The 11,968-nt window shown below is 45.8% G+C and overlaps 2 long non-coding RNA genes across 3 annotated transcripts in view; one reads left to right on the forward strand and one right to left on the reverse strand.

Moving 5' to 3' along the window:
* Nucleotides 1-11,968, forward strand: part of LOC121472068 — a 31,111-nt gene that overhangs the window by 3,296 nt on the left and 15,847 nt on the right. For both annotated transcript variants that reach the window (XR_005982770.1, XR_005982773.1), the window contains exon 3: nucleotides 9,758-10,013. This is a non-coding gene — a long non-coding RNA (uncharacterized LOC121472068). The remainder of the gene's footprint in view (nucleotides 1-9,757; nucleotides 10,014-11,968) is intronic.
* LOC121472077 lies at nucleotides 1,065-9,515 on the reverse strand. Its single transcript, XR_005982774.1, has 3 exons — nucleotides 9,407-9,515; nucleotides 8,715-8,855; nucleotides 1,065-2,688 (listed from the first exon to the last, which is right to left on the reverse strand). It is a non-coding gene; the product is annotated as an uncharacterized LOC121472077 (long non-coding RNA).

Below are 11,968 nucleotides of genomic sequence, written 5' to 3' on the forward strand. Positions count from 1 at the left end.
TCCATTGTGCTATTACACCTATCCAGTGAACTTGTTTCTTTCAGACACTGTACTTTTCAGTTCAAAATTTCCACTTGGTTCTTTTTCATACTTTGTTCCTCTGCTGAAAGTGTCTTTCTTTACATTTATTTCATGCGTGTTTATCTCCCCCCCCCCCATACATCATAACTGCTTTAGCGTCTTAGTCTGAACATTCCAACACCTGTGTTATCTCAGGGTTGTTACAGTGATTGCCTTTTCCCTCAGGATTTGGCCACATTTTCCTGGTTCTTTGTATGACAGGTGTTAACCTTAAAAATAAAACAGCCAGGGACACCTGGGAGGCTCCACGGTTGAGCATCTGCCTTCAGCTCAGGGTGTGACCCCAGAGTCCCCAGATCATAGGGCTCACTGCAGGGGGCCTACTTCTCCTCCCTCTGCCTATGTCTCTGTGTCTCTCATGAATAAATAAAATCTTTAAAAAATAAGTAAATGAGAAATAAAACAGCCAGTTATTTTACCAGCAAAAAATGAATTTATTTGGGAATAGCAGAGAATTGCAGTCTGGGACAAGAAGCTGTGGGAAAACCATTAGCAAGTCTGGAGAACAAAGGAGAAGACTTATCTTTTATAGAGGAAAACGGGAAGTTGAGAGAACTGTTACAAACCAGTGTTTGTAACAGGGAGGAAACTGGGAATTCAGAGTACAGTAGCTTTTCAGTGCCTGAGTTGTAATACTCTCACTGGCTGGGCTGTTGCCAGAGGAGGAGGAAAACCTCTCTGCCTTCCTGCTGGGATATTGTAAGGTCTTAATCAGAAGTAGTAACCAGCTTGCCCCCAGCAAGGTATGTTTTCTGATGTTGGTCTGCAACTGACCACGAGTGGCAGGGCCTGAGAGCCCCCCTGCTGGCCTCCAGACTTCATTTTATACAGGGTTCCTGGGGATCCCTGGGTGGCTCAGTGGTTTAGCGCCTGCCTTTGGCCCAGGGCGTGATCCTGGAGTCCTGGGATCGAGTCCCACGTCAGGCTCCCGGCATGGAGCCTGCTTCTCCCTCTGCCTGTGTCTCTGCCTCTCTCTCTCTATGTCTATCATGAATAAATATAATCTTAAAAAAAGATATCAAATAAACAAACAAACAAACAAACAGGGTTCCTTCTATCGCAAGTCATTTTCTTTTGCATCCCGGACCGTGTAACCATTGATGTTGTGCTGACTCTGGATCCTGTTAAAATCCTCCTCTGGAGAATGTATGTTTGTTTAAGCAGGCAATCAACCTGGCTGAGTTCACAGTACACGTATCACCTTCCGTGGGTGATGTTTTCTATCTCAGTTCAGCTTTCCCAGCCTCTGCTCTGTTGCTCTGGGTCCGTCCCGAACAGGTGCCACTCGGGCAAGTCTGAGCTTTGGCCCACAGTGTTCGACGGCTAGCTGTCAGGGCCTTTGCTGTGCTGCGTTGGGTGTCTTGCAGACAAGGGCGACTCAGCAGAGAATCGAAGATTTACAGTGGTTCCCACACAAAATTAGGAATCGCCTTCTGTACCCTGTCCTCTCCCTCGTCCCTACTCACTTCCCAACTCACAGAGGACCCTTTCCTCAGTTCCCTGGATGGAGGGACAGGGTTTCTATCACAGTGTTAGCTACCCGTGCAGCTACCCAGCCGTCCTCACATGAGACCTCTCAGGACAAAACTGCAAGAAAAAAAGAGGAAAATAGGCCAGGAAGCCCATCCTCTTCCAGGTTTCTTTTCCAAGGCCTCCCCTTCACAGTGTTTTACTTTTCAGAGCCCTCGGGCAGTTGTTACCTGAATTTTGTCATGAGTTTTTAGTTGTTAGTGGGAGAGATGGACGAGAGTAGGCTTATGATGCCAAAGCTGGACCAGAACTCTTCTATCTTTAAGAATCGACTTAGGCAAGGGGCACCTGGGTGGCACGGTTGGTTTTGGCTCGGGTTATGACCTCAGGATCTTGGGATCGAGCCCCACGTGGAGACCAGAGGTGGAGATGTTCCCCCTCGTCTCCCCTTCTGTCCCTCCCTAGGCTTGTGCTCTGTCTCTAAATAAATAAATGAAACCTTAAAAAAAAAAAAGAATCCGCTTAGGTGTTACTTCCTCTAACAAGCCTTTCCTGACCCTCCTCTCCTCTCTGTCTCGAGGCTGTTTTAGTTCGGCTCCTTAGTGTGTAATTCTAAGAGTCCACCTACTTCATACAGAATGTTCCTATTTATGTGTCGTCTTCCCTACTACTCAGTGTCTGAAGGGAAGGCACTGTATCTAATTTGTCCCTTAGCATAGTGCCTGGCACACATGGGTCTTCAGTAAATGTTTGTTGAATGTAGTAGACTTTCTCCGATCATCCTAGCCAAAAATCTGAATTCCTGGATAGTTATGCCACTCCTCAATTTTCTTACACATTCTAGCTTGTATTATAAATATCTTAGCGCTTAGCTTTAGTTTTCTAGTAGATTGTAAGCTCAAAGTTTTGTGTATCTCCCCTGCAGGCATTGAAGTATATACTTAATAAATATTACTTAAGTGAATTAAAATCAGTAAACTAATTTTAAAGTTTAATGTTTTATTTCACCCTGATTAAACTTGCAAAAAACCAAAAACCACTAAATGGAAGGATCTACTACTTTCTAATTCTCCCTCCTTCTTCAGTTCTGAAAGTGGCAGGTACTTTTTCCAATTGCCTCCAGAGGTCACTCACCACCTTTTAAGAGAAAAAGGATGATTAAAATAGCATACTGCTAAAAAAAAAAAAAAAAAAATAGCATACTGCTTTGTGCAGATTTCTCTTTAGGCTAATAGGATAAATTTTTTTGTGAGACTATTTAGGAAAAATAAAGATGTTGATGGGCCATTTTTTCAGTTGAAAATAGATAAGGCTTTTGTTTTAAAAAGAGATTTATCTGTTTGAGAAAAGAAAGAGTACATGTGAGCAGGGGGAGGGACAAAGAGGGAGAGAATCTCAAGCAGACTCCCCACCAAGCATGGACCCCAACGTGGAGCTTGACCCCACACCCAGAGATCATGGCCTGAGCTGAAACTAAGAATCCCAGCTCAACTGCTGAGCCACCCAGGCACCCCTCAGTAAGGTAACTTTTGTTTACACTATGTACTTTGAAAAGTTCAAAGTAATACTGAAAGAATCTCACATGGGTGTCTGATGAACTTTTTAAAAATCTCGTTAAAAATAAAAACTTAGGGGTGCCTGGGTGGCTTAGATCATGATCTTAGGGTCCTGAGATTGAGCCCAATGTTGGGCTCTCTGCTCAGCGGGGAGTCAGCTTCTCCCTCTGTCCCTCTCCCCTGCTCATGCTCTCTTTCTCAAATAAATAAATAAAATCTATTTATTTTTTTAAAGACTTTATTTATTTATTCACGAGAGACACAGAGAGGCAGAGACATAGAGGGAGAAGCAGGCTCCATGCAGGGAGCCCGATGTGGGATTCGATCCCAGGACTCCAGGATCACGCCCTGAGCCGAAGGCAGGCACTCACCCGCTGAGCCCCCACCAGGGCTCCCAAATAAAATCTTTTTTAAAAAATAAAATAAAGTTTAAAAGTACTGATTTTTAAATTTCCTTTTTAAAAAATACATAAATTTAGGATTTCCTTTACCTGGATTCATTGTAACATTCAAGACTATAGGACTCTGAGCTGCCATCATAATAGTCTCTTATGCTGTTTTGATCAGATAAAAATCTTTGGCCTACCGTACTGTTATTGGTCAAAATCAACTTAATCAAGAGAATAAAAACAAAGCAACCCAAGGTGAGAGATTGGCTACTTTAGGCTACAATAGAAATGAACTAACATTTCTTCAGGTATTAAGTGCTTCAGGAGCAATTAGAGTCATCTGCATGAAAAAGGAAACTATTTTAGAGCTTTAAGTGCCCTGCGAGATAGGATCTTCCCTGTGGGTAAGTGGAGGAGGCCACTTCTCCAGGGCTGGGTACCGCTCTGCCCTGGAGCAAAGCCATTCTGGTCTAATCCCTGCCATCTAATACCACGCTTGCTACGTCTACTTGGGAGAAGTCCAACCCCTTTGCAGACATCCCCACAGTGACAAGGACTGTTGTGTTGCCAAACTAGGAACAAACACCAGTAGCAGGATTTTTTTTTTTTTAATTTCTACGCAAACTACAGAAAAGCCCACCTGTTCATTGATTTAAATAATTATTAAATACCTAGTCTGTGCCAGGCACAGATCTAACGGTGACAAAAAGCAGACGAAAAGTTCTTGCCCTCGTGGACAAGGTAGAAAATCGGCAAACGCGTGTGTAATACGTCGATAGTGGTAAGCACCCTAAGGAAAAATAAAGGAGAATGAAGAGGATAGCTAGTGACGGAAAGGGGTTATTTTAACTTAAGGTAGTGTTGGGGCAGGCGCCCCTGAGTGACATTTGCACAGAACCCCGACTGCAGTGAGGGACCCAGCCCCGCAGGGAGGAGAGCAGGCCAGAGCAAAGAGTAGGAGCCAAGGGCAAGTTGGTAGAAAAACCGGGAGAGCCAGCGGGGTTCCTGGGTGTGTGGGCCTTCTGTTAGGGACTTTCTGGATGTGTTGGAAGATACACGAGAGAGGAGCAGGAGGGAGGGCCGAGAGAGCTGTGTTTTAATAATTCTTTAACAAAATTTCTGTAACCCAAACTGGGATCTAAAAAGAGTCACTGGAAAGTTCCATTGTGGACATTTGGAAGGATTGAGAGTGAACCCTAGATCAGGGAAGGAAGGAGGTAATAAAATCCAAGGTAAACAAATTATTCAAAATATGTCAAAGTAAAGAGTTAAGGCAGAAGCAGCTTGGGAATTTGCACAGAGACGTCCTGGTGGAGTAGCCGGAGGGCGGAGAGAAAGGCAAGCATTGTGTACACCAGACCCCGGGTTGGGGGTCAGAAGACACGTGAGACCTGAGTCAGGGTTGGGCGGGAAAGGGCTTTAAGAGAGGCCCAAAGGTGAGGAGCCACCCAAAGTGGGTTGAAAAATAATGAGTTGACCCCTTTTACCCAGTGGAAAGTTCTTTCAGAGTAATAGGTAAGTCTGGAAAGGTATTTGGGGGCCAGACTGTGAAGGACTTTGAAGACCAAACTGAAGACATAACCTTTTGACTTTAGGAAGCCATAATAGGCTTCTGAGGAGTGAGAATTCCATGATGAAAGCAGAGGACTAAGAACTCAGGGTCAGTACTGCCAGTTGGACCGCCGTAGGAAGAAACTAGAGAAAGGAGAATAACTTTAATGGTTTTATGACACAGATTAGCGAAGTGATCGCTATATTTGCTCCACACTGGCTTGGTGAGAATGGAAGGGTGGGAACGGAGGCACCAGATCCCATGACCTTGTGTGTGTGTGCGCGTGTGTGTGTGTGTGTTTTCTTCTGTGCGTACACGCTCAACAGTGGCTCCAAAGTTCTATAGAAGGCGTAAGATAGCAATCCGGTTGGAAGGTGGGGAGAGTTAGGGGACTAGTATTCAAGATAAACCATTTCTACTTCAACCTTAGGTTTATTTAGAGTGGCTGAGGGTAAGGGGCTAAAGGAGATATTAAGTGGGCTAAACCGCTCCCTCTCCCACCCCACGCCACCCATTGGTACTAATCTTGATACAGTCAAGGTGAAAAGTGGTGTGAAAAATATGGCCCAAGGGACTTGACTCTAACTCTGAGGTCTCTTGAGAGAAAATTATGTACAGTGGAAAATGTTCCCCTAACCCAGGTCTTGAGGAGGAGACTGGGGCAAGGTCAGCTCAGTCACCCGTCAGCTTAGGACAGAAACTCTTATTTATTATTTCAGTGGGTGGACCTGCTGGGAGCCCAGCAAAGGGAGCTGAAGTAGTCAGAATCCATGCAAATAAGTCAAACTGAGTCATCAAGCAAAAGGGCCTAGTGAAGAACAGGAGCTGAGCTGATCAGCCAGAGCAAGGGGCTCGGGAAGCCACAAGACTGAGGCATGAAGGCCAGGACGTGGACCCAGCCCCCAAATAGCAGATGCATAATGCCCAACTTCCATCTGGATTATATAATGTCAGTTACCATGAATAATTTATCATATAACCGCGTCCATTGACAATTAGGGAACATTAATTATACCCTGGAAAGCATTGCTCGGTAACAGTGCACTGGAGCTGCCTGGTTAGGTTTTCAACTCCTTCCTGGTTTCTTTGATGACAATTTCATACAGAAACAAAAATAATCTGCTCTGGACTGAATTGTATCCCTGCCCTGCAGGGTTACGTTGATGCCTCTCCCCCCACGGGCTAGTATTTGGAGGTGGGCCATCTGGGAGGTAATTAGGTTTAGATGAGGTCATGAGGGTGGGGCCCCACGGTGGGATTAGCGCCCTTATGAGAAGAGGAAGAAAGACCAGAGCCAATGAGCTCTCTTGTGAGGACGCGGGAGGCAACCTTCCTAAAGCCAGGAGGAAGGCCTTCCCTAGGAACCGAGTTAGCCAGCACCTTGATCTTGGCCTTCCAGTCCAGCTGTGAGAGAGAAATTCCTGTTGTTTAAGCCTCCCAGTCTGGCGTGCTTAGTTTTGGCAGCCCAAGCTGGCTAGAGTAAAATTTTTCATAAGGTTTTGTGTTTTTAATGCAGGTGACAACTCTTCATGGTAATACCTGGACTGTTAAAACTGAGTATTTTCTCTTATACTCAGATATTTTACATGTCGACCGATTATTAAACCTAGAAAAAAGCAGCCCTATTTGGTTAGTAGAATGTACTTAAACCCTATTAATAATAAAGATAGGGGGGGGATCCCAGAGTGGCTCAGTGGTTTAGCTCCTGCCTTTGGCCCAGGGCGTGATCCTGGAGTCCCAGGATCGAGTTCTGCGTCAGGCTCCCTGCATGGAGCCTGCTTCTCCCTCTGCCTGTGCCTCTGCCTCTTTCTCTCTTTCTGTGTCTATCATGAATGAATGAATGAATGAATGAATGAATGAATGAATGAATTAGCATAAGGGGCTGTCATTTAGAGACTGTGAAAGGAGGAAGAGAGACTGAGAGAGTGATAAATGAATGAGACAGAGGAGCCACTCAAGCTAGACCCCCAAGGTCAAGTCTCTTTGGGAATCAACTTTCCAAAGTTAGGGACTCAACTGTTAGTTCACCCAGAACTGATCAGTTCCCAGAAAACTGACCGATATGACCAGACCCCAAGATGCTGCTCTGTGGTATGCCCTGTATCTAGGATTCCCAAGACACCCCTTTCCACTTAAGTTGGTTAGCTGCACCAATCTGGACATCAAATAATAGGTTAGCTAGAGGTCAGCAAGCTAAAGCCCACAGGCCATATCTGGCCACATCCTGTTTTTGTAAATCAAGTTTTCCTGGAACACAGCCACACATGTTTATTTAATATTATCTGTGGTCTGGTTTTGCACCATATGTGATTGAATTGAGTAGTTGTGACAGAGACCTGATAGCCTGAAAAGCTGAAAATATTCACCAGCTGGCCCTTCACAGAAAAAGTTTGCTGACCACTATTTCAAGTTTCTCTATTATAGCAAAAAATTGGGAAGGGATTTAGCTATGTTCTTAGAACCCAGGGGCGCCTGGGTGGCTCAGTGGTTGAGCGTCTGCTTTCAGCCTAGGGCATGACCCCAGGGTCCTGGGAGCTTTCGGCCTAGGGCATGACCCCAGGGTCCCGGATCGAGCCCCTGCTTTGGGCTCCCTGCAGGGAGCCTGCTTCTCCCTCTGCCTATGTCTCTGCCTCTCTGTGTCTCTCATGAATAAATTAAAAAAAAAAAAAAACTTTAGAACCAGATAAATTGTCCTTTTCCATTGTCAGGCGAATTTTTTTTGGCTGTATTAGCAAAATCAGAATCCCAGAAGTGTTAGGGATGTAGTGACAAATTCCTATCTTCTAAAATGCTCTTTTTAAAAGTATCCTTGACTTCTGAATTCTGAGTCTTCCCATCCATTTAGCCCTGGTTGTTAGGATTTAAAATTTCTGTCTCTTCTTTCAGGGAGATGACTTAGACCTGTCTGAGATTTAGATTGTGCCCTGGTCTTAGCAGCAATATCTTTAGAAGTCATTACTTCTAAATGTATGTTATTTTCGCAGGTTTCCACAGATAGCCACTCCTATCCGTATCAGCTGGATTCTTATTAGTTTCAAAATGTGAATCTTACATTTTAGGGGTAAGATTTTCTGACTTTGTCCACAGATTCTTAGAATGTGTTCCATTGGTACCCCACAGCATGTGCGGACTATCTGAGTTTCTCAATACTTAATCCTAAAAGGATTAAGTAAATTCTCCCGCAGGTCAGGAGGTTCACAGGAGCACACGGTTAAACCTCTCAGTAGGGAGCGCTGGAGAGACATGGTAGGAAGGGGCCTCTGGTGGCCCTGGGTCGCATATTTTGCTTTCTCTTGCCCTTGCTGCAGGATCTAACACCCATCAGGGTGAGGTGGGGGGTATCCCCACAGTTGTGGCAGGGTCCCAGACCTTGTGGGCCCAGTAACCACCTTTCCCGAAGCTGACCCCAGTCACCAGGCTAGCAGTAGCTCCCTAACTCTGTTTGCACATCTGCTCACCAGCCTCAGCTCACTCGTGCCCCAGAGGGTTTTTTCCGCTGCCCTCCCAACCCAGACCTCACCCCCCCACCACCCCACCCTGCCAGCAAGCCCGCTCCTGATGCCTTCCATATACACCTATATATACCACATTCTCCAGTCCCCGTGCATCACCAGAGCATCTGGTCTAGCTTCCCTTCTCCAGCAGGTGAAGCCTCAACATACTCACCTGTTCAAGCCCCATCTGTGGAATCAGTCTCCTGACTATGTGGGCCCTTTCCTTAGCCTTGGGGCAGCCATGCCAGCCAAGCTCTCCCCAGTCTTGATCCTGCTGTGGCCGACTCCACTCCGATTACACTGGCTGAGTTCTCTGGGGAAATGTTCCCAAGGTAGAGAAAGTCAATATGCTCATGTTGATATGTTGGGAAACCATTTATTCAACAAATAATTACTGCGCACCTTCTCTGTGCCAGGAATTTATCTAAGGGTTGGAGATCAAACAAAAACTCTACCCGTAGGGCACCTGGGCAGCTTAGTCGGCTGAGCTACTGACTCTTGACCTCAGCTCAGCTCATGATCTTAGGGCCATGAGACAGACCCCACGTCAGGCCCCGTGCTGGATGGAGCCTGCTTAAGATTCGCTCTCCCTTTCCTCTACCGCCCCCACCCCGCGCCACTCTTTCTCCCTCTTTCTCTATATATATATTTAAAAATTTAGATAATAGAATTAGGGTTAATGCCTACAACCCCCCCCTAAAAAAAAAACCTACCCTAGTGGAACTTAACAGTCTAGTGGAAAAGCCAAACAATAAAGAAGATAGATAAAACATAAATTGCTAGTGGTAACTGCTAGCTAAGAGAGAAGAAAATTAACTTGGGGGTGGGGTAGGGAAGAGTCAGGGAGGGGGGATTAAGTCTTACTTGGTTAGGGGAGGACTCCCAGAGAAGATTCTTCAGCAAAGCCCCAAAGGACATGGCAGGGCAGCCCACGCAAGGGGCAGCAACGCCAGGAAGGAAGTGGAAGGCCGCAGGTGGCTCAGGAGGAGAGGGCGCGGCGGGGGGAGGGGGGTGCGCTTAGGGACCCAACAGGTATAACAGGTGCCAGAGCAGGGGCCAGAATGTGCCGCCAGCTGGTCATGGCAAGGACTTCGGCTTTTGCCTTTTCTTTCTTTCTTTTTTTTTTTTTTTTTTGGCAAAGTCATTGTTTTTATTTCTATATATGTATTTTTGACTTAATGTTTTCTTTCTTTTTTCTTTTCTCTATCACTCAAGTCAGTTAACATATAGCGTGGAACTGGCTTCTGGGCTTTTTCTGAGAGAAATCGGTAGCGGCGGGAAGGTCCTGAGCAGACTGACTGCACCTGACACGTTCTGACTGGGTCGTGCTGGCTGTTCTGTGGAGAATCGCCGAGAATCGCCGGAGGGGAAGCAAGGGAGGGAACAAAGGACAAAGGAGATCAGGGCGGCGCGGCTCAGCGTGGTAGCAGGTGGCAACAGTGAGGAGCGCGGCCCCTGGACGATGTTGGAGGTAGAGCCAGGAGGACCTGCTGGCGGACCAGAAGTGGCTGGGAGGGCTGGGAGAGTAGGAGAGAGGGCGTGAGGATACCCCCAAGCTTTGCACTCCACAGCACCAGAAAAATAAGGTTGCATTCACTGGAACGAGGAGAGCTGCCATAGAAGCAAATTTTGGAGGGAATATCAGGAGCCCCGTTTGGGATATGCTAAATTGGGAGATTCTTTTTAGTCATGCGCTTAGAGGTGTTAGGGGAGCAGTTGGATCTAAGGGTCTGGAGAGGTACGTGCTCCATTGCTGATGTAGGTGACAAGTCATGAGCCTGGCGGGAGGGGGGTGGCGTATGTAGGTAGAGTAGAGAAGGGGTTCCAAACTAAGCTGTGCTGTATTCCCAGTGTCCAGAGCTAGGAGAGAAATCAAAGGAGAATAGGAGCTAAAAATTGAAGAGAGTGAGTAGAATTTTTTTTTCAAAGTTTGGTTTTTTTGGTCTCTTCTAAATGGATGGGAAGTAATGAGACAGCTGCAGGAGGCACATGGGTTTAAAAGAGGTCTTTTCTCCTCCCAAGATGGGAGAACTAATAGCACTTACATATGCTAATGAAGATGATCCAGTAGAGAGGGAAAAACTGATAGGAGAGAAAAGACAGTTGAGGAAGTGAGAAGTGTTTAATTTGAGGGGTAGGAGATGTAGGGGCAACTAGTGAGCTGAATTTTCAGAGAGCTGTTTGGATTCTTTTTTTAGATCCCAGGAGTAAGGGTGGGGGACAGATCGAAGAGGAACAGATCTGGTAGGTTGAGAGTGAGGGGGATCGGGAGGGAGGGAGTAACAGGAAGGAGAGCTCAGAGTTGAAGAGCAGGCCAAAGGGAAGTGAGAAACAGGGAATGAGGTGATCCTAAGTCATGGCAAGAGAGAGGGATGATATTGCAGATTTCAAAGATGAAGCCATTTCCAGAAACGACAAAGTTCCAAGTGTTGTTATTGAGTGTGAGTGGAAATAAAGTTGCTCCCCATGAGTATTGAACGTTGGACCACAAGCCATTTGCTGGAGCAACTGACAAGTACAAGAGTGACCAGGGAGGTCCACAGATGCCTGCGACAAGGACAGGTGGTTAAGCTGAATGGGGCGAGTGTGGGAAGCAAAGGGTCCAACTATGGAGGAGACCACTATTTGGGGTAGGGATAGGGAGGTTCCTGTCCCTGGAAGAGTTCAAGAAGACACTTGTGACTCAAGGATTTTAAAAAAGAATTTGTTTAGATTCATCAGTAGGAGATTTGAGAACTTGCTGTCTTAAGTCAGATACTGTAATTATTTGATTTGAGCAATAGCTCTAGAAAAATGTTTCCTGTATATATTAGATTTTTTTTTTCTATAAAAATTATTTTTCCAGGAGAGTGAATTTTGTCCTGCTTTGGATCAGTACAGTTTGTCATATCCATTCTCTCCTGGTTCTCTTAAAAGCCCTCCAGTGGCCTGCACATTCTGGCACCTATGGGCAGGCATGTAAATAACTATCAGAGTTGGGGTGCCTGGGTGGCTCAGCCGACTAAGCATCTGCCTCCAGCTCAGGTCATGATCCCAGGGTCCTGGGATGGAGCCGTGTCTGGCAACCTTGTTCAGCAGGAGTCTGCTTCTCTCTGTGCCCACCCCTAATCCCCCCCTCCCCATTCATGCTCGCTCTAACAAATAGAATATTTTTAAAAATAAAATCATAATTATTGGAGTAAATGATCTATCACAATCCCACATTCTTGAGTTTAATGTAGAAAATCTCTTTAGCACCATCAAATGTAAATAATGATTTGCTTTGTAGTTAGGGCACATCCAATCATAATCTTCTGACTGCAGAGTCAGTTTTTCTCACTGCGTATCCACCAAAATTCCAACCTGGTTCTTGATCATCCCCTGAAACTGTCAGTGAGTCAGAGGTTCCAAGTAACGGCTGAATGTAATAGTTGAATCAGCCTAAGT

Source organism: Vulpes lagopus, chromosome 1, assembly GCF_018345385.1.
Source record: "Vulpes lagopus strain Blue_001 chromosome 1, ASM1834538v1, whole genome shotgun sequence".
NCBI lineage: Eukaryota > Metazoa > Chordata > Mammalia > Carnivora > Canidae > Vulpes > Vulpes lagopus.